Source organism: Natator depressus, chromosome 15 (assembly GCF_965152275.1).
Source record: "Natator depressus isolate rNatDep1 chromosome 15, rNatDep2.hap1, whole genome shotgun sequence".
NCBI lineage: Eukaryota > Metazoa > Chordata > Testudines > Cheloniidae > Natator > Natator depressus.
In genome coordinates, this window is record NC_134248.1 from 6,662,855 (window position 1) to 6,684,566 (window position 21,712).

Genomic DNA, 21,712 nt, shown 5'->3' on the forward strand with positions numbered 1-21,712 from the left:
CCTTTCATCCCATTCTCCGTCTGAATAATATCTATTTCGACTGTAAGTTCTTCAGGGCAGGGAGCTTTTCTTCCTCTTTGCAAAGTATCTAGCATGCCTTTGGCACTACATAAATAACAGCGATTGTACTAGATGCTTCCATAATTTAGCCCTTTCACATTATACACTTCTGAAATGGTGTCATTATTCTTAGACCCTAGACACTGAGCAAAGATCAATCAGAATTAGTGCGATAAGCTGTTAGTCACTATCTAATCAAAGGAAACTCAGCTGAAAGACTCCAAAAAGGAAAGGGAGAGCATAATTTCACCACTGATCTATACAAATGGTTGCACAAGAGACTACATACAGTGCATCCCAAGAACAAGATGGTTAATCTAACTGTTGCAAGGAATCACCCCGAGACCCCCACCACGCCCAAATATAGATGCTAGAAAGCTCATCTCCCATTCCAAGTGAATCCAGTGCCGATTACATTGCAAAGTCTAGTCAAGAAAAGATTTAACGGTTTGCCAGTAACATGGGGCGTTCTGCGCAATGAATGCAAAGTTCCCGAGGAGGCACAAGCACAGTGTAGCTTCTCCCTTCACTGACCTGCAAAATGCTGTCTACAGCATCAGGCCTAAATTCTGCATCATCTGAGCAAAATTTAGTCTTCGCTTGGCAATGATTTTCTTTCTTTCTTTCTTTCTTTTTTTTTTTTTAATAAATCACCCCCAAATAGCAATTCGCCAACAAACTATTCCTCGCCAGTCTCTGCTCCTGCACCAATTTACTGATTACAGAGGAATAATGGCCTCTTTTCTTTTTCCTCCTCCTTTTGGAACGAAGGACCCTGCCAAATAGTTTTGCCCCTGGGCTGAGTCGTGGTCAGTTCCACCCCCTACATGAGAGAGTTAATGAAATACACAGCAGAATGTTCCTCCCCCTCAGGTCTTCAGCTGACTCCAGTACAGCTAATCCCATTACAAGAAAATAACGTGGATAATTCAAGCTAATGAAATCGTTACAAGAATGTGGACAGCCAGAGGTGGACATTCAGAACCAATTTAACACTCTTTGGTGTCGTTATCCCCAGCACAGGAAATATCTGAAAGGAGGAAGAAGAAAAAAGCCCTCCTCTCTTGTTAGCTTAAATCCTGTTCGAGAGTTCAGGAATTAATCTGCCACATATCTTCCCTATTACTATTATCATCATCATCAATGTCTCCTTGGTAACCTCAGAAAATTAATGAATGAATGCACGGGAAGGAGGGCAGGAATGGAGTAAAGCTTGCTGACATGCTGAAACAAGTCTGCTGCTCTTATGGCCAGCAGCCCCGGCTGAGCAATAAGGCAGGAGAAGGTTGTTGGAGGGACTTTCCAGCGGAACAGGCATGGGTCTGCACAGCTAAAGCAATCTTAAGAAGGGGCTACTCCCACAATAACCTCCCCAGGGGCGAATTTGAATACAAGGTTAATGTAATAGCTTCTCACCAGCTGACTTTGCCTACACTAGGCAATCCTGTTGGACAGGATACTGAATACTGACCACCCACCTTTCACCCCCCAAACCAATGTTACAAGCAGGTGTCCTCTTAGCATGGATGAGGAAGAGAACCCAGACGAGTGTGCTTCCCATGCTTTATTAGATAGCACTTTTGTCTTCAAACTTGTTTGGCTTTTTGCTCACCCTACACCACAAGGCTTGTTTGGAGGCTTCTTCAACTAGAGCTGTGGAAAGGATTGTGGCAGGAGGCCAGAAACTGGGGGCATGCCTTGTGGAAGAGGGAAACGCTGGAGACAAAGCAAACAGATACTCCCCCCCTCCTTTATACATCCTTTACTAATGAAGGAAGAGGTAAGAGAAGTCTAGAACGGCTGTACATGCCGTCTCAAACTGTGATCTTGCATGCTAAGCAGGCTGGACATGGCCAGTATGGGATGGGAGACCTGCAAGTCGGAGGTTCTGCAAGAAATGGTGATGCTGATTCTGCATGGGGCACTCTTTCTTCCGAGCCAGCACTAAGGGAATGCCCTATAACAGTTTTGGGTGGCACTCTATCCTGGGGGTGCCATATTGTGTGTGTCATGGAAAATAGATGGCCCCACCTACTTATGGTCATTTATAGCCCCTGGCACTTTTAACAGGAGTAGAATTGTTAGCCTTGGTGTCCAGGCCAAATTCCATCTTGCATAATAATTCTCTGCCTATTTAATCCCTTTGTAGTTTCAAATAGAAATGATACTTAACTTTTCTCCATTTCCAGACCTGCACTGTTGGATAGTGTTGGTATGCCCTACTGGACAACTGCCGTGTTCCAGCCCAGAAGGAGCTGCACTTCAGCAGTGAGTTAGATGATCCTGACTTATGCTGTATGTGCTTTGCAATCCCATTCAATGTATATAGTTCATTTCCCTGAAGATTCTAAGACTAGATTCAGTGAGACAGAGAAGTAGAGTTAGAAAACAAAAGTATTTTAGCTCGCAAGGCGACACCAAGCTTTCCAGGGAAGCAGACTACTCCATGAAATAATGGTAGCAGCTTGGAATGCCGTTTGGCTGGACCCTGTTTAAACATCCCATGGAAATGAAGAGTAGCTATCTTTAAAAGCCAGAGCTAATCTTTAGGGGTAGAGCTCAAGCAGATGCCAGTATTTAGAGCTGTGCTAGCCCTTAATCAGCTGCAAAGTTTGATCTGTTAAATAATCCAATAGTTATAACATGAGAATGGACTTGTGGGTTCTATTCGAGACTCAGCTGCAGATTTGCTGTATGACCTTGGGAAAGTCACAACAGCCCTGTTGTTGGGGTTTGCCACCTGCAAAATAGGGATAATATTTACCAACCTCATGGAGTGGTGTGAGGCTTAATTCCTTAATTAATTAGTGCTAGCAGAGTGCATTGAGATTAAAAAAAAAAGGTGCAATGCAAATGCAAACATATTCAAGGGGTAAAGAAAAATAATGACACACTCCAAATGTCCTGATGAGTTTTAAGACACAAGAGAGTGATTTTGGTTTGCAAACAATGCAAACCGCCTCAAGCCCTGTGTGATTGAGAGAGAGAAAGGCTTCAAAATCAGCTGGTCAGTTGGGGTTTTGCAGCCAAAGGGCACCTAACAGTTATTCTGTGGCACACGTGGTCCAAACTAACACAGAAGGGAGTCAGCAGGAGGACTTTCCTTTCTATGCTAAAAGGAGAAGAGCCAGAGAGGGAGAGGGATAGGGGGTGGGTGGCGTGGCCCATGGGAAGTGCCCAGAATGAATGCCACGGTTAGATTTCTCAGGGTGCTCTCTTGCAAACGTGTCTAATTACAGCCAGACGGCGCTTTCGGCGCACCTGCCACAGCAACTGTTTATCTCGCCGACGAGTTAAAGAGCATCATTTGCAAAGTTCGCTAGGAAGGAAAGCCAATTATCATGTCGCCGGCTAGGCACAAAGCACGCTCGCGCTTTATCTCCCCGCTCGCGCTCCACAGTGCAGCAGAGGAGCCTTTCATGCTAATTTCTGCTGACTTCCCATCCCCCCCCCCACCTCCTTGCTTCGCTCCTCCGTTTGGAAAATGATTCTACAGCCTCTCCGAGAACTGGCCCACCAGCGAACCTGTGAGACAGCAGAAGAGGGAGCAGGAGGTGGAAACAAACAAGCGTTGCTGCCAAAAACCAGACCTGTTCTCAGGAGGTCGCTCTTCCACCCCGGACCCACTCCCTTTTCATCGCAAAAATTTTCAAACTTCCCCTGATCCAATGAGATGCCAAAAGGCAGCTGGATTAGGCCACCCCTGAATAAGGAGACTATGCGATATCATAATTAGAGTGGTCATTAGTGACACACGCAGCAGAAGGACTTGCAAATGAAGTGTGGCTTTCTCTCTCTCTTTTGAGCTTACTATGAATATAGGGAGAGGTGGGGATTTGTCAATGGGATCAGCTTGAAGTGGTAAAATAAAACGACATGCTGTGAACAGGTACAAAAAGAAAAAAAAGCTGCTGGTGAAGCGAGTGGGATGCAGGGAGTGAAGCTCCTGAGTGGGTGCTCTCTGCAGCTCTTCCAAAATCCTCTCTTCAGCCACTGCATAGGGTGGCACATTTCTTTCTGTTTAGCCTTGCTAGTCACATCTATCCCTCCGCACCCCTCTCACTGCCACTTTGCTGAGCTCATACCAGCCAGCAACTATTGTCTTGTCTTATTCTCACTTCTTTCCTTTTAAGGTACTGTCCCAAACCTACCTTTCCCCCCTCCTCACTCCCCCACTGTCGTGCTCACATCCTTTCAGGCATTGGGGGGAGGGATAGCTCAGTGGTTTGAGCATTGGCCTCCTTAAACCCAGGGTTGTGAGTTCAATCCTTGAGGGGGCCATTTGGGATCTGGGGCAAAAATTGGGGATTTGTCCTGCTTTGAGCAGGGGGTTGGACTAGATGACCTCCTGAGGTCCCTTCCAACCATGGTATTCTATGATTCTCTCCCTGTGATTCAGGATTCTAGCACCATGGCTAAGAACCTTGGCTTTGTTCTTCTAGCACTAACTCTTTGCGTGTCTTGCCCTCTTGTCTTTTGACTGTCATGTCAAATCCCTTCTTTTCTTAATGCTCCTGCTAATGGGTTGATGTCTCTCCCCTTCCTCTGCTTGTCAGCCAATATTCTCCTCTCACATGGGACCACCAGTTGACTTATTTGTTTTCATTGTTGATTGAAGTTTTATTGCTGTGTCCTGCTACACCTTCCCACGCACTTGGGATTAAAGGCATCTGTATAGATCACGTGATGTCATGGTTGCCGGAGGGATGGAGCAAGCCCAGAGCTCAGCTTCAGGGTACAGGCAGAGCTAGGAAGCATGGTATACAACAGAAGAAATGCATACTGTATCTACAGCTAACAGAGGCGAAGTAGCTGCTTAGAGGATTAAGCACCAGCTTTTGTAGACCTGGATCCCCCCAAACCACAAGCAAAATCCCAGCAGGATAACTCAGTGTTTCCCAAGGGAGATAAGCCCAAGGTGGCTTTCAGTATTTGTTTAATACATTCATTATCATTAAGGCCCCATTTGAATCACAGGATGATTGTCAAATAATTGCGTCTGAGTTGTGGACAAGCCACGGAAAATCATTGAAAGTAATAATGGACAGGTATCATTTGCAGTAATTTGGAAAAGCTGACAACAGCAGGAGCCCCGCCATGTGTGGGGTTGACAATGGGAGCTCCTGCTGTCAGCCACCTGGGGCAGAGAGTGGGAGCCCGGGGCTGAGAGTGGGGTCACCTGCTGTCGGCTGCCCGGGGCTGACAGCGGAATCCCAGGGCTGAGAGTAGGAGCCCCGCTGTGTGCAGGGCTGAGAGAAGGGGCTCCCGTTGTCAGCCGCCCAGGGCAGCAAGGGCTTCTGCTGTCAGCCCCCTCACACGGTTAGGTTCCCACTGTCAAAATTGCGAGGTGAGGTGGCTACAATGTTATTTGATGTTAACTCACAAAGTGTCCCCTCTGCTTTTCAATAACATGTGATGCGTATGGGATAGAAAGCTGTGGGTGGTTCTGCCTAATATACGACTCCACTGAAGTCAGTTTGACCCAATTCCTAAGTCTCTTCTCCCTTCACAGGATCCTACAAGTTCAGGGCCCATCCGTATCTGAGAGACGTTTTTGGGGAGGAAAACTGTAACATACATTTCCAGTATATTAATCCATATATATCACCTCTCCTCCTCCTGCTCTGTTCTCCCAGAGAGATTTAAATCCATCTGGGCATGGGCTCTGTTGTTGTTTTGTTCTGTGATCTAAACTTGGCAACTCTCCACCACCACTTCACTCTAGCATCACCTTCCAAATCATTAGCATAGAGAAACCCTGCTGTCCCAATACCCACCCACAGGTCTTATCCATGTGAACTGCATTTTCTGTGGTGCTCAGGGGCCACCATATGTGCTTCTTCTGAGTACTTATCGATATGCTCTCAACACCCATATGAAATAGGTAACAATTACCCTCTTTTATAGAGGGGGAAACAGAGGCAGACATTGACCAAAGGCCACACAGGGATTTTGAAGCAAAGCCAGGATCAGAATCAGGACCCTGGTCTCCTTAGTACTAGTCCAGAACCCTCCCCACAAACCCATCCTTCCTCTCTCAAGAGCCCTCTAAGAAGTTAATCACTAGCATCGTTTCCCCTTGCTTAGACTGTTTTTAGAAATGTAACAAGGTTTTGCCCCTTACTCAGTTTATTTCCCTTAATCGTTGCTTATGAGGGATCTTATCAAAAGCTTTCCGAAATTCCCAGTAAATTAGTAATTAGGCAGGTTTTCAGAATGATAATTATGCCCTTCCATACCCCCGATGTATTATTTACCTGAGATGATGTACATAATTAGGGCTCTTCTTTGTAACTGGTATTACGGACACTAAATTCTCCTCCAGTCTATCGTGTAATTACACAGTTAGGCTGCATGCTAAACAGAATAAGCATAATTCCAAAAACTGGGCAAAAAAAATCCTCTTTCAGCCGCACAGGGAAGGGGTTTAAAATGTCAATATCCCTCCATTTAACTCATTTTAAACAGGTGTTAGTATCAGGTTTGGCTTCTTAATTTTGTTTAATTTAATCCCACTTTGCAAGGTTTAATGTTGTGCAAGATACTAAATTCCGTAAAGAGATTTACTTAAAGCCAGTTTTAAAGGGGCATTTCCTTTCTCAGGTCTGTACAGATTTGCAATGATTGTGGAAGAAGAATTGTATTGTCTTAAATTCTCTCTCTTCTCCCTCCCCGCACACTCCTTCTACCTCCCAAATAATGATTATTTTTCGACAGCTTCTCAGCTGCAGCTAGAGGAGAATGACAGACATAGACAGGTACAGTTGCCATGGTACAACTGTCACAGTACTTCAGCTCTACAGTGCTGGCTCCTACAGAATAATTTAACCAGCCACAGTGGCAGTAGGGAAGGTGGGGAATGATGGGTGGCTGAGGCCAAATAATCTAACTTTGCCTGCAGGAGAACCTAGTTCAAACCCCACCTTGGAAGATGCATGTTGCTAGGTCCACAGAGGTAGTGACTAAGAGATCCCCAGTGGAATGTCTTTGGAATTAGAGAAGTACAGAAATGGATTAAATTGGAAGAGCTATAAAGCCTAGTTTGCCAGTATCACCACTTCTAAAAAATATGCCACACAGCAAACTCCAAAGGTGTCTCTACACTGCAATTAAATATCTGTGGTTTTCCCGTGTCAGCTGACCCGGGCTGTAAAATTGCAGAATAGACACTCAGGCTGAAGTCCAAGCTCTGGGACCCTATGAGGGAGGAGGGTCCCAAAGCCCGAGCATCTACACTACAATTTTCCAGCTCCGCAGCTGACAAGGACCAGTCACAGGTGTTTAACTACAGTGCAGACATACCCCAAGGTGCCAAGTTCTGCCCTCTGATACACAGATGCAACTCCACCTTGGGTCACTAGATGGTACCTACATGTGTCAACAGGAAGCTCTATGATCTACTGCCCCAAACCATGCGAGACACTGTGTGTGGCTGAAGCCAAGTGAGAGCTCCACCCAGGCAGAGCATCCCACATGAGCTGGGACTCTAGACTGTAATTCTACTTGTGCAGATCAACTTGCAGAAGCAGGGCCTCAGAGTTCAAAAGCACCAAGTCACCATGATAGTGGCACAAAGGCTCGACCGGGCCTGAGATCTGGGTGCCCAACTCCCTTAGAAAACCCTCCCCTTGAAAATCCCAACTCTAAATGTTTAAATTGCAGCCATGGTCAAAAATAATTTAAACTAAAAAAATAGCCGCTCCAGGAGAGCCCACTACAAATCTACTCTCCCATAGCCTTCTTCTGAATCAGTTTCAAAGCCAGACATTTAAATTTTTGGCTCCATGGAGGACATTAACTGAGAACACATTCTATTGTGCCTTGAGTGTCACCAAGAAAAGCCCCAACTATTTAGCCCATGTGCTATATGAGTAAACAGAGTATCTGTTAGATACCAGGCTGAGATTATGGTGCTAGCAGCTGAAAGACATTCATTTCAGGTTCAGTTTTAGCAGACTGCATCTGATCTGATGGAGAATAAATACAGAGGCACCAGATATTATTTTTAGGCAGACACCTATCTGAACATAGCTACAATTTGCAAGAGAATTTCCATTCCTGTAAAGCTGCAAAATAAAACTTCAAAAGTAACCAGATTATTTATTTTAATCAGAACAGAGCAGCACACACAGATTAAGAAATGCAAATATATTAAAAATGAAGTTCAAACTAAGTGTCTGTTTTCATTATTTGAGTAAAATAACAATCATGAGATCTGAGTGTGGGGCATGGTCTCCAAAGAGAAGAAACTTCCCCACCCACCTCTCAGGTCTTTTTAAAATTGGGACTGGACATAGTAGAACATGGAGTTAACATACCCTTTCAGAGTCTGATGAAATGAAAAAAACGAAATAACCGTTCAGACACAGAGTATTTTTCGTATTTGAATCTTGAATTTGGGTGTCCGTTTCCATTAAACACCACAAATAAAGCCTCGTGTCCAAGTATCTATTTGGCTGTAGGTTGTCTCTCTGTATAAGCACCTTATTAAACATAAAACTGCAGCATACAAGAAAATGTTTACCTCCTTATTTGCGTATCAGCCCGAGGGATGATGATAGCAGAAGCCTGTACAGCCTTGGAAATAGCGGCACTACGCACAACGGAGTAGCTCAGCCTTCTTTTGCCAAATGGACACTGCAAATCTAATAGTTCTCTCTTACTCTCCTGTAGATTTGCTTTGCAATCTCTGTAGTGATCCTCAAACTTTTGTACTGGTGACCCCTTTCACACAGCAAGCCTCTGAGTGCAACCCCCCCTTATAAATTACAAACACTTTTTTTTAATATTTAACATATTATTATAAATGCTGGAGGCAAAGCGGGTTTGGGGTTGGAGGCTGACAGCTTACGACCCCCCCACACACTGGTTCACACTGGTTCGCTAGAACCGGTTGTCCAATTTAGAAGCCCTTTTAGAACCGGTTGTCCCACGAGGGACAACCCGTTCTAAAAGGGCTTCTAAATTTAACAACCAGCCAAAAGTGGCACCTTAGGTGCTGACTCCATGGGTGCTCTGGGGCTGGAGCACCCACAGGGAAAATTTGGTGGGTGCAGAGCACCCACCGGCAGCTCCCCGCCCCGCCCCCAGCTCACTTCTGCTCCGCCTCCTCCCCTGAATGCGCCGCCCCGCTCTGCTTCTCCACCCCCACCCTGGCTTCCCGCGAATCAGCTGTTCGCGTGGGAAGCCTGGGAGGGCTGAGAAGCAGGCGGTGGCTTCGCGCTTAGGCCCAGGGAGGCGGAGCAGATGTGAGCTCGGGGGGGTGGGGGGGGGAGGTCCACCCATGCCGCAGCAGGTAACCCACCAAATTTTCCCCGTGGGTGCTCCAGCCCTGGAGCACCCACGGAGTCGGCGCCTAAGGCGCAGCTTTTGATGTGATCAGTGGGGGGAGCGGCCGCTCCCCCCTGCTCCCCCCGCAGCTACGCTCCCCCGCCCCTAGGAGCCAGAGGGACCTGCCGGATGCTTCCTGGGAGCTGCCTCAGGTAAGCACCGCCGGGACTCCCCAACTCGCCCCCCAGCAGGTCCCTCTGGCTCTTAGGGGCAGGGTGGGTACCCACTACGGTGGCCCACGAGACCCTCCTGCCCAGTTCTGGGGGCAGTCAGGGGACAGGGGTCGGCGGGGGGAGGGCGTCAAGGAACGCGGGGGTTGGATGGGGCAGGAGTCCTCGAGGGTGGGCCACGACCCCTTCGTGGGGTGAGGAGAGAACCAGTTGTTAAGATTTTGGCAGCTCATCACTGCCCCCATGTAATAACCTTGTGACGCCCTGAGGGGTCATGACCCTCAGTTTGAGAACCCCCTATCTATGGTATATATTCAGAATTTAAACATGCCATACCAACTTAAATCAGTTTTAAAGTAGAGTGAATAAATACTTTTGCCCATATGTTACATGACAGAACCTAGTTTTAAGAGTCTGTGTTTGCATTTGTAACAATCAGTTGATGTTGTGTTACTATAATAGAGCTAGCTAATTCTTTTAAGTGGGCTCTCGTCTATATTATGCACACGTACATATCTCACCCTGGTACAAGCCTATACAGACAAGTCGACAGGAAAAATCCTGCAGAAATATTTATTACCAGGCGAGGAAACATGGATGGTCTTGTGGTTTTGGCACTAGACGGGGACTCAGAAGATGATGTTTCAGTTTCCACCCTTGCCACGGACTTCCTGTGTGACTTTGGGCAAACCACGTCTGTACCTCCGTTTCCCACCTGTAGACTAGGAACAGCATTTGCTTTCTCCACACTTTGTGCACTCTTCAGAGGGGGGACTGTGTCACTGTTTGTACGTACAGTAGCAAGCACCATGGAGTCCTGATTTTTACGTGGAACAATACAGTAATTCAAAGGAATAACAAACAATGGTTACTAGCATGAGTGGTTCCATCCATGAGCCTTATCCTCATTTACGCTACACTGCTGTGCAGGCGTAAAAGGGTCTTACATGTAATTTATGCTAATGTTAAGGGCCCTTTATACTACCAGAGCAGAGTAAATGGGCCGTTATGTACAGGAGAATAAGGCCCAGTGTTTGAAGGAGAGTATCCTACATTTTAAACTAAGATTAGTCTAATAAACTGTTGCAAATTGACATCGCCATTTAATGTTTAGAGTAATCACATGATAAAAGCATATCTTAATTGCACCACCAAAATTGTGCTCTTTGCACTTGTGTGTTTACTAGAGTTCCTGCGTGCTTTGAATTTGGTGCATAGGAAGTCCGTCCACTTTGATCATGTAACACTAGATTCTTTTAGTGTAGCGTAGTGTAGTGTAAATTCTTTTAGATTTTTCATGCTGTCTGGAGGGGAAGAGGAAAAATGGTTTATGCCTTGATCAGGTATTAATTTAGTACGATTCCACAGTAGTACAATATAGATTTCAAGAATGTACAAATGGGATTTACTCAAGCAAAGCTGTACCTATCCACAGCTCTCTTAAATATGGTCCCATTGTATTGGCATGCAATATATTGTAAGCAGAGCGAGCCCGTGTAATAGCAGCTGTGAACCCTGGCCACGTAACCTCACTAATTTAATAAATAGACATTGACGAGACTAAGTGGCTGCTTAGATGGCTTTACCACCCTCTTCCATTTCTCCCCCTCCCAACTAAAAGCCTCTTAAATAAAACAAATTAAACCACACACACACAAAAAACCACCACACTGCCTGAGCATTTTATGGCTCCATTCTTCAGCAGGAGCCAGAAAAATGCAAATGAATCCAGAGACCACAGAACAGCTCACTGAAGACTCAGAACGTTGTACGGGGACGTGTGTGTTTTGGTTCCCTTTCTTCCCCCCACCGCTAAAACATCTGTAATAATATTCAGCACAATGCCATAGGTGTCTGCAACCAATCAGAGGCGATGGCAGACGCTTGCACCTTGCTGACAGGTGCTGTCAAAATAGCCTTGCAGTCACAGGCTGGATGATAATGTGAAAATGAGATACAAATGAGGGGCTATCAGAGAGGGGTGGGATCAATGTTCTACTCAGTCCACTAGCACTGCACACTCAGACAAATCCAAGAGAGAGATGTAACACACCCAAGTCCTATAAGAAGGGAGGAAAGAAAAGGATACCCCAAAATAAACTGCAATGTTTTAAAGAGACATGCCTATAAAGGGAGAGTGGAATTCACCTTTTCTAAGCGGCAAACACTTCTATTAAACACCACCTTGTGTTTATAAGCTGCATTTTCAGACCCAAAAGCACTTAAAGCTAGTGTACGCTACAGAGATCTTTTCCCCTGCTGAAATGCAGCCACTTCTGGGGTGGGACAAAACAGCTGTTTTGTGCCAGGAATGTATCTATATTTTTTGAGAGTCAGGAAGGAGAATAACTTCTCCCAACTGAAATTGCAGGGAAAATGTAGGGAAATAGGATGCAATTATCCAAAGCTATAAGTGGGCTAAGTCAACATGGGGCTCCCATTCCTACAGCTGTGAAAGGGTAAAGAAGTCTTCAGGCTTACAGTTTCAAATATAGGCACCTACACTGATTCTCACAAAATATGCATGCACCTAGATAAGTACCTGTCTGTGCACCCAGTTGCCAGGGTTGCAGGCAAAAGAGTTACATTTTAGATTTTAAAGATCACAAGCAGTCGTGGTCTGGGTTTTATGTTTCACCTGAAACACAGACTTTGAATAAGGTGTCAGAAATAGGTTGACTCAGAGCAGAATAGATTCACAGATTACAGGGACAGAAGAGACCATTGTGATCATCTAGTCTGACCTCCTGTTACTCCTGGGAGAATTCGCACGCACAGAATTTTTTCTTCTCTGCAGGAAATACATTCTGCCGGAGAGGTGCTACAGTTACGCCTTTTACCCAGCAGGGGCTGCTGTGGCATCAGGACAAAGGGCAGCTGGTCCAGGGCAGGAGCAGCCCCAGATTCGGCTAGGGAAGAGAAGATGCAGCATTCTTCACAGCGCCCTGCCTGTGGGGCCAAGTTAGGAGGCATGGCACATGTGAGGATGGCCATCGTGGGGCATATGGCTTTCGGGGGGGTCACAGACTGTGGTCCAGAAGGGCTAGTGCGGGGGTTGAATAGGAGTCGGGATGCAGGGACAAATGGGAGTGGGTGGCTGAGTGGGGGTTCAGGGCCACATGGGGTCTGAGGGTGGCTGAGTAGGGGGTATGGAAAATACATTTCTGTACTGTAGTTGAAATGAACTATTACTCCAAGTTCTGTATTAATATGCCTAGTAAGGAATCTCTCTGTCAAAAAACATTTCCTGAATCTTTTTTATTGTCTGTATTGTTACAGACACACTTGCTGACAGGTATTTTGAAATAAATTACCAAAATAATTGAAACTGTTGTGATTATACTGTGTTATTTTGACAAATAAAATATGCAGAATTTTAAAATATTGTGCACAGAATTTTTTGGCACAGAACTCCCACAGGAATATCCTGTGTAACAGCCCCCAGGACTTCCCTGAACTAATTCCTCTTTGAACTGGAGCATCTCTTTCAGGAGAACATTTAGTCTTGATTTTAAAATTGCCAGTGATGACGAATCCATCATAAGATTAAGTTGTTCCAATGGTTAATTACCCACCTCTGTTAAAAATCTGCATCTTACTTCCACTCTGAGTACATGAGGTTTCCCCAAGAAGACTGGTTTTAGGTTTGAACAAGTGTGGTTGCCCCATTAAAATAAATTAAGAGTATTGCGCTAACAAAGCGATCCTTAAGCAAACAGTCTGCAGCCTTCTGAACTTCAGCTGGAGAAGTCCTAGATCAGGGATGACTTCAGGAAGCAGTGTATGGTCTGGTTAATTCAGTTCTAAATCTATGTGCTGCAGAGGACGAACTGGGTCACAGCTAGGGGTCCCCACAGCTATTTGGATTATGGTAGTGCCCACAGTGTACAACACACTGTACACAGATGAAGAGCTTACAATCTAAAGAAAGTGGGCAAGTCTTCTTGGAGCAGCCTAAGTCATAGGAGAGAAGTGTTGGGGGGGGGGGGGGGACCTTTAATCCTAGATGCTTGGAGCAACAAAGTAGTAGTGTTTGTCACTTATGTAGGGCTTTTTCCACAGACTTCAAAGCATTTTACAGAAGTGCATATTCTCATGTCACAAATGGTGAAACTGAGGCACGGGGCTGTGATGTGACTTGTTCAGTCAAGTGGAAAGTCAGTCAGAAGGCGAGGAAAAGAAATTGGGTCTCCCAACACCTAGTTTGGTGCTCTATCAACTGGACAATGCTACCTCCCTAATATACATAACATCCGCTCACGATGTCTAGGGAAAGAGGGACTGAAGACAGTAACTTGTCTTTTAAGAGGAGGCTTTCTAGAGGAACTGGCACGTGCACGGAGGAGCAACGAGTCAGAAAGGTTGACTCTCTTCAAGCAGAGTATCTTTTAAGGTTGGACAGTTCCTTTAATCTTCATCTGGAAACAGTCCCACAGAATTGTTCACACAATAAGAGAAGGAAGCTGGTAAGAGCTGGCAGCCTCACACAGTTCAAATGTAACCTTGCAAACCTTGCTGATGAGTTTTTATATAGTATTCCTGCAAATAGTCACTGCTTGAAGAGCTAACAATAAGCGCAGTGTACCAACAAAGGTCTCTTCCTAGGGTATTATTTGGAGCAACTGTACCTACACTGGGCCCAACTTTCACTGTACCCATGAAAATGCAGATTCAGAGTCAGGGAGCTCAACAAGAGATTAAAAAGGAACAGAAGGCAAAAGGCTGCTGGGCACCATTTCCAAAGAAACTGAGCGCTTGCAGCTCCAACTCGAGTTTTGGGAGCTCCACACCTCTAAAAAAATATCTGGCCCGGTGAGTCTACATGCAGCTCCTCTAAGCTCTCAAAGCTGAGTGTTTTACATGACACATCTTTACTGCGCAGAACCTCAGACACAAGCTGCTTCCCAATGAACTTTACAGTGGGGTTTTTTAAACACAGGATAAAAACAAAAGGGAGAGGAACGTTAAGCAGCATTGGCGAGAGAGGAGAAGCAGGTTTGCAGATGAGGCCAAGGGGATAGCTGAGTGGTCTAAGCTCCAGCTCTGAAGTCCCTAGAGCCACAACCCTTTCTTCTTCTGAGATGGGTAAATTAAAGTTTCCCAGGAAAGGCTCTTTTCAGACGTAAAAGGCCAAGGCCATGATCTTTGCTTTGATGGACATGGAGATGCCACGGACTTGAGAATTTTGGACTTAAATTTTCAGCTCCTCCACTGTTGTACAACACGCTGCAAGCTTGGCTGATGCCCTCTGCCCCAGACGTGGCTGTACCCCCTCACTGCTGTTAAATATACAGTTAGGAAAATGCTGTGGGATCCCTTCAGGATGAAAAGGTATTACATAAAATACAAGACAGTGTATTAGGAGAGGGGATGAAGACTCAAAGGCAGAGATCCAGCTCCAGATGACTGGAAGTTGAAAGCTCTTGCACCAACAGAGCCGGAGTAGGTGAAGGGACTGAAAGGAGGTAAGCAGGGGACGGGCTCATGGAAGATTTTTAAAATGGGAGTGTAATTTATAGACACAGCCTCACTGCATGTCTGCCCCCCGCCACTGCAAGAATCCTCCCAGTCACAGATGGCAATTGCATGTAAAGAAGGCTTTTACCAAAGTCCAACGTGTAAAAGCTTCCTTATTCCCTACAGGTAGTACAGTTTCCTCCCACCCTTCTCCTGTGCCGCTGTTTGCAGAGTAGACCTGCCTGCTGCAGCAGACCTAATTTCATGAGGCTTTTGTGCAAGCAGCGGGGTGGAAAATGATCAACAGGGGCCATCATGTGGAGACGCGCCCCTCCCGTTTCCTAGATGCAGCCTCCCTCCCCCAGAACCCAGGCAGCCTGAACATGCTGGGCCAGTGCTATAGCAGAGAGAGGCTACCAATGATCATTCCGAATACCAGCCGTTCTGAAGCGAGAGCGCTCTCTGTTCCCATCCCATCACAGCTCCCGCCTTCCCAGACACTGATGAGCAAGACAGCGCAGTCCTGCGTGACAGCGTGAAATTAATACGATTTTGGGGAAAGTTGGCAATGAATAATGAGCATCTGAAATACCTTAATTCCACCCCTTGCTTCCACTTTAACCCCTTTGTTGCTGGCATGCCACTCTGGCATGTATGTGGGCTTAAGGTGCAAACAGTGGCAATTCTGTAGGGAAGCAGCTCTGAAGATGCAGTTGGCTCCATGTAAGCAATTGTATTGCAGAGTACGTTTTTTTCAAAGGCCAGATTATGCTAGAAGCAGTTGCGCCTGGTATGAGGAGGTGCTCTGATCGCACCCTGGGCTTTGGAGTACAGGAGTCCCTGGACTGACCTCTTCTTCCAGCCTAAGTGGTGGAGCTCAGATGAATCACACAAAGAAATGAATCCCCACGCAAGGGAACTAGAAACCACGAGGCATTTGCCCCTTCCTCTAACCCCCGGGTCAAGTCAGAAAATGCCCCTGCTAGACTGTCCAGAATAAAGGGTTAGATCATTGCCTCATATCATAAAGGGTAGCAGAAAAGACCTCACAGCCGGGACACAGGGATGAAGGAATTGTGCAAAAGCCAAGAAGGGCCCCAACCCAACGGGAGTGGAGAGGATATTCTGTGCCCAGATACCATTTGCTAGCAGAATGGTCTATGGGAGCTCCCATGATAAAGGCGACTAAACAGAAAGGAGGCCTCTGAAATCTGACAAGGTGAATGGGATCAACTATGAGAAGAAAGAGCTTTTAATTCTAAAAGACACTCCACTCTTACCTAGAGCTTTTCATCACTAGATCTCAAAGCACTTTACAAAGGAGGTCAGTATCTTTATCCCCATTTTACAGAGGTGAAAACTGAGGCAAAAAGAGGGGAAAGTGACTTGCCCAAAGTCACCCAGCGGCACGGCCAGGAACAGGTCTCTCAAGACCCAGTGCAGTTCTCTATCCACTAGACCACCCTGTCTCACTCCTTCCTCTAAGCAGTATACTTGTACTGTTCCACTGGCAGGCACTGGCTGTTACATACCCTTACCCACTGTGACAGGGTCAGGCCAGATGGCTTCAGGAGAGTAATAGAAGGCAGATATATTAGCCCCAGGTTAAGTAGGTCTCTTTTCCCTGGGTAAGGTAACAGGGAAGGTTCCAGAACAATCAGGAACCTTCTGGAGACAATTAAGACAGACAGGCTGATTAGAACACCTGCAGCCAATCAAGAAGCTGCTAGAATCAATTAAGGCAGGCTAATCAGGGCACCTGGGTTTAAAAAGGAGCTCACTTCAGTTTGTGGTGTGCGTGTAAGGAGCTGGGAGCAAGAGGCGCTAGGAGCTGAGAGTGAGAACGCGGACTGTTGGAGGACTGAGGAGTACAAGCATTATCAGACACCAGGAGGAAGGTCCTATGGTGAGGATAAAGAAGGTGTTGGGAGGAGGCCATGGGAAAGTAGCCCAAGGAGTTGTAGCTGTTGCACAGCTGTTCCAGGAGGCACTCTAGACAGCTGTATTCCACATGGCCCTGGGCTGGAACCCGGAGTAGAGGGTGGGCCCGGGTTCCCCCCAAACCTCCTAACTCCTGGTCAGACACAGGAGGAGTTGACCTAAACTGTGGGTTCATGAAAATGGCCAAACTGAGGGCTACCGTGAAGCTCCAAGGCGAGCAAATCCGCCAACAAGCACAAGACCCACCAAGGTAGAGGAGGAACTTTGTCACAACTGGTGTGAGAAGTGGGATCTGGTGTGCGCAGCGGAAGAAGGAAGGTGTTTGGGGGGGGGGAGAAGGAGAGGGTTTATTTTTTTTTCTCACCACAATGGAGGAGGTAGTGCTGGCACTGATACAATCCATGGCTACCCAGCAGGAGGCTACTCGTGTCCAGGCAGCCGCCCAACGGGAGGCAGTGCGGCTGCAGCAAGAGACTAATCGCCTGCTGATGGACCAGGCTGCTCAAGACCGGGCTATGTTGCGGGAACTGGTAAACCACGTAAAGGCCCTTACAGAGCTGAACTGCGGTCATGATGGGACGCAGATCATGAGGGCCAGCATCTGGTTGCAGAAAATGACGGAGGAAGATGATGTAGAGGTATACTTCCTGGCCTTTGAGAGGACAGCCCTGCTGGAGGCTTGGCCCCAAGAACAGTGGTCTGGCATCCTCACTCCATTCCTGTGTGGGTACGCCCAGAAGGCCTACTATGATTTGCCTGAAGAAGCTGCGGTAGACTACCCCCAGCTGAAAGCAGAGATCCAGGCCAGATCTGGGATAACGACCACAGTGCGGGCCCAGTGATATCATGAGTGGAGGTAGCAGGAAAACAAAACCCCACGGTCCCAATTATATGACCTCATCCATCTCCCATGAAAGTGGTTACGAACTGAGTCCCGAAGGAGATACTAGAAGTTCTTGTCATCGACCGGTACGTGAGAGGACTACCGCCAGACCTTCGCGCCTGGGTAAGCCAGAACGAACCCTCCACCTTCGACGCGGTTGTCACGCTGGTAGAAAGGCGAAGGATGGCGAGGGAGCTGACCCGACCAGTTAAGGAGGAAGCACCCTGGGTTAAACTAGCAGCACCAAGCCCTAGAGCTTGGGTGACTGGGCCACCAGGAGAGCACAGGTGCAAAAAGAGGGGGGCTGAAGGCCCACCAGAAGCCACAAAGAGTCGGAGCACTGGGGGGGAAGAGGATCGTGATGTTAGACTGCCCAAACCAAGAGACCGGGGAACGCCTAGGGCTCCATATAGATGTTACGCCTGCGGGGAGTGGGGACACATAGCTGCACAGTGTCCCAATGCCGAGGAGCCTATGCAGTGTAACCTGGGAAATGGGGCAGATCCATGCTCCCTAATCCACCTTGTGGGGGTCTCACTAACCCCACATATGTACACCAGACCAGTGATGCTAAATGGGGTAGAGACCACAGCACTGGTTGATTCGGGGAGTGCTATCACGCTTGTCTCAGGGAAGCTCGTGAAGCGTAGTCAGCTGCTGTGGGCTAAGCGTACGGGGATAACATGCTTCTATGGGACAGTTGGTTATTACCCCACCATCCCAGTAAAAATCGAGATTCAGGGGAACACTACTGAGGTAGCAGCAGGTGTAGTCCCTAAACTCCCATACCCGGTGCTCATAGGGAGTGACTTCCCAGGGTTTGGAGACTTACTCCCGGTAGGGGAATTGCAGAAAGGGGGAAGCCCTGAAAGTAGTAAGGCATACAGAGTAGACTGTCAACCCCCAACCTTCTCTGAAATATCCCCAGATTTGTTCTCCACTCCCAGACAGCGTAGAAAGACAAAAAGGGAAAGAAGGCAGCTAAGGCCTTGGGAAACCGAATACTGGGCCAAAGCCAGAGGGTCGCTCTTGTAGGAAGGTGGACCAGAGCAGCTGAAAAGGAGGCCACCCAGGAGGGAGAAGCACCTGAGTCGGGCCCCCACCCTAACGCCTCTGAACCAGTAGAGGCAACAGAGACTGGCCCCCTAGATCTCGGGCAGATTAGCCCCGGGAGAGGAAATTTTGGACGGGACCAGGCTGAAGACCCAAGGTACGACAACATTAGGAAGGAGGTGACCGAAATAGATGGGGTCCCCGTGGAAGGGAAAACCCAGGGGACCAGGACCCTACTTCATAATGAAGAAGAATCTCTTATACCGGGTTGCACCAGTACAGGGGCAGAAGGTACAGCAGATCCTAGTACCTCAAACACCAGAATGCCGTATTAAGTCTGGCCCATAGTCATCTTTTTGGGGGGCATTTGGGGGTAGAGAAGACCCTGGCATGGGTCCTGCGACGATTCTTCTGGCCCAGAGTTCATGAAGAAGTGCGGAGGTACTGTGCGTCCTGCCCGGAGCGTCAGCTGCACAATCCCCATCCCTACTTGAGGGCACCTTTAGTACCCCTTCCCATCATAGAGGTCCCCTTCGAGCGAATAGCCATGGGTCTAGTGGGACCCCTGGAGAAGACAGCCCGGGGCCACCAATATATACTTGTCATTCTGGATTATGCTACTCGCTACCCAGAAGCCGTCCCTCTGCGGAACACGGCCTCTAAAACGATAGCTAAAGAGTTGGTGGGGATCTTTGCCCGAGTGGAGCTACCAAAGGAGATATTAACAGACCAAGGTACCCCATTTATGTCGAAGCTAATGAAGGAGCTCTGTATGCTGCTTCATATACATACCCTGAGAACTTCAGTCTATCATCTGCAGACTGATGGGCTGGTAGAAAGGTTTAACCGAACCCTCAAGGCAATGATAAGGAAAGTGGTAAGTCAGGACGGGAAGGATTGGGACACCTTACTACCCTACCTTATGTTTGCAATCCGGGAGGTACCTCAGGTCTCAACTGGGTTTTCCCCCTTTGAATTATTATACGGACGCCACCCCCGTGGCATACTAGATATTGCAAAAGAAATCTGGGAAGAGGAACCCAATGAGGGGAGAAATATAATTGACCATGTGTTGCAGATGTGAGAACAGATAGCCCGGGTCACCCCTATTGTATGGGAACATTTGGAAAAGGCGCAGGAGGCCCAGTGAACCCATTACAATCACCAGGCAAAAGTCCGACAGTTCCAACCAAGGGATCGGGTGATGGTGTTGGTACCCATGGCAGAAAGCAAGCTTTTGGCCCAATGGCAGGGCCCTATGAGGTGGTTGAACCCATGGGAGAAGTAACCTACAAGGTGCGGCAGCCAGGACGCCGGAAACAAGAACAAATTTATCACATTAACCTCTTAAAGCCTTGGCACCAACGAGAGGCGATCCAGGGAAATAACATGCAGGAGCAGATCAGGATATCCACTGATCTGACACCAAACCAGAAAAGGACGTAACTGAGATGATCAACCAATACCAGGATGTGCTTTCAACCAAACCAGGTCGGACCACTGAAGCATATCACCACATTATCACAGACCCTGGGGCAAAGGTAACTTTAAGGCCCTATCGGGTCCCAGCGGCAAAAAGGGAGGAGATCAAGGCAGAGGTAAAAAGGATGTTGGAGCTGGGAGTCATCGAAGAGTCCCACAGTCAGTGGTCAAGCCCGACTGTGTTGGTGCCCAAACCAGATGGCACCACTAGGTTTTGTAATGACTTTCGCCAGCTGAATGAGATATCCAGATTCGATGCATACCCCATATCGATGAGTTAGTTGACCACCTGGGCAATGCTCGATTTTTGACCACCCTTGATTTAACAAAAGGATACTGGCAGATTCCCCTTGCCAAAGATGCGAAAGAAAAGATGGCACTCTCTACACCAGAGGGTCTGTTTCAATATACTGTTCTTCCTTTTGGACTGCATGGGGCACCTGCCACCTTCCAGCGTCTTATGGACAAGCTCCTACGGCCCCATACCAGTTATGCAGCGGCATACCTGGATGACGTGATTATTCACACCCCCGACTGGGAAACCCACTTAGGAAAGATGGAAGCGGTTCTGGACACGCTAAGACGGGCTGGCCTCACAGCCAACCCAGCCAAGTGTGCTATAGGGCTAGCCAAGGCAAAATACCTTGGCTACATTGTAGGAACGGGCATGGTCAAGCCCCAACTAAACAAACTAGAGGCTATCCAAAATTGGCCCCGGCCGAATCGGAAAAAGCAAGTCCGGGCATTCCTCGGTGTGGTGGGGTAGTACTGACTATTTATTCCCCATTTTGCTACCAGAGCGAGTCCCCTGACAGACCTGATAAAAGCCCGGGGTCCAGACATGGTGAAGTGGACAGATGCCGCAGAGAAAGCATTCATGGATCTACGGACAGCCCTCTGCAGTAACCCCGTGCTCATAGCCCCAGACTTCAACAAAGAATTCATTTTACAAACAGATGCATCTGAAGTAGGATTGGGAGCTGTTCTATAGCAGATGGTCGGAGATGAAGAACAACCAATCCTTTACCTCAGCAGGAAGCTCCTCCCGAGAGAGCAGAAGTATGCCGTGGTTGAAAGAGAGTGCCTAGCTGTGAAATGGGCCATGGAAACACTACGTTATTACCTTCTGGGACAACGGTTTACCCTTGTGACCAACCATGCACCCCTCCAGTGGATGCAGAGAAATAAAGAGAAGAACGCAAGGGTGACCAGATGGTTCCTGTCCCTACAACCTTTCCAATTCACCATACAACACCGGGCTGGAAGCCACCATGGGAATGCAGATGGCTTGTCACGAGTACACTACCTGACGTCCCAAGTTGCCCAACCCCGTAGT

At 47.5% G+C, this 21,712-nt stretch overlaps 1 protein-coding gene and 1 long non-coding RNA gene across 3 annotated transcripts in view; one reads left to right on the forward strand and one right to left on the reverse strand.

The window, feature by feature from the left end:
• The window catches only part of RBM19 (RNA binding motif protein 19), a 135,058-nt gene that overhangs the window by 54,680 nt on the left and 58,666 nt on the right, over positions 1 to 21,712 (reverse strand). The gene's annotated exons all lie outside the window — the stretch shown is intronic.
• Positions 1,829 to 12,390, forward strand: LOC141999406 (uncharacterized). Its single transcript, XR_012642003.1, has 3 exons — positions 1,829 to 1,840; positions 2,250 to 2,355; positions 12,358 to 12,390. It is a non-coding gene; the product is annotated as an uncharacterized LOC141999406 (long non-coding RNA).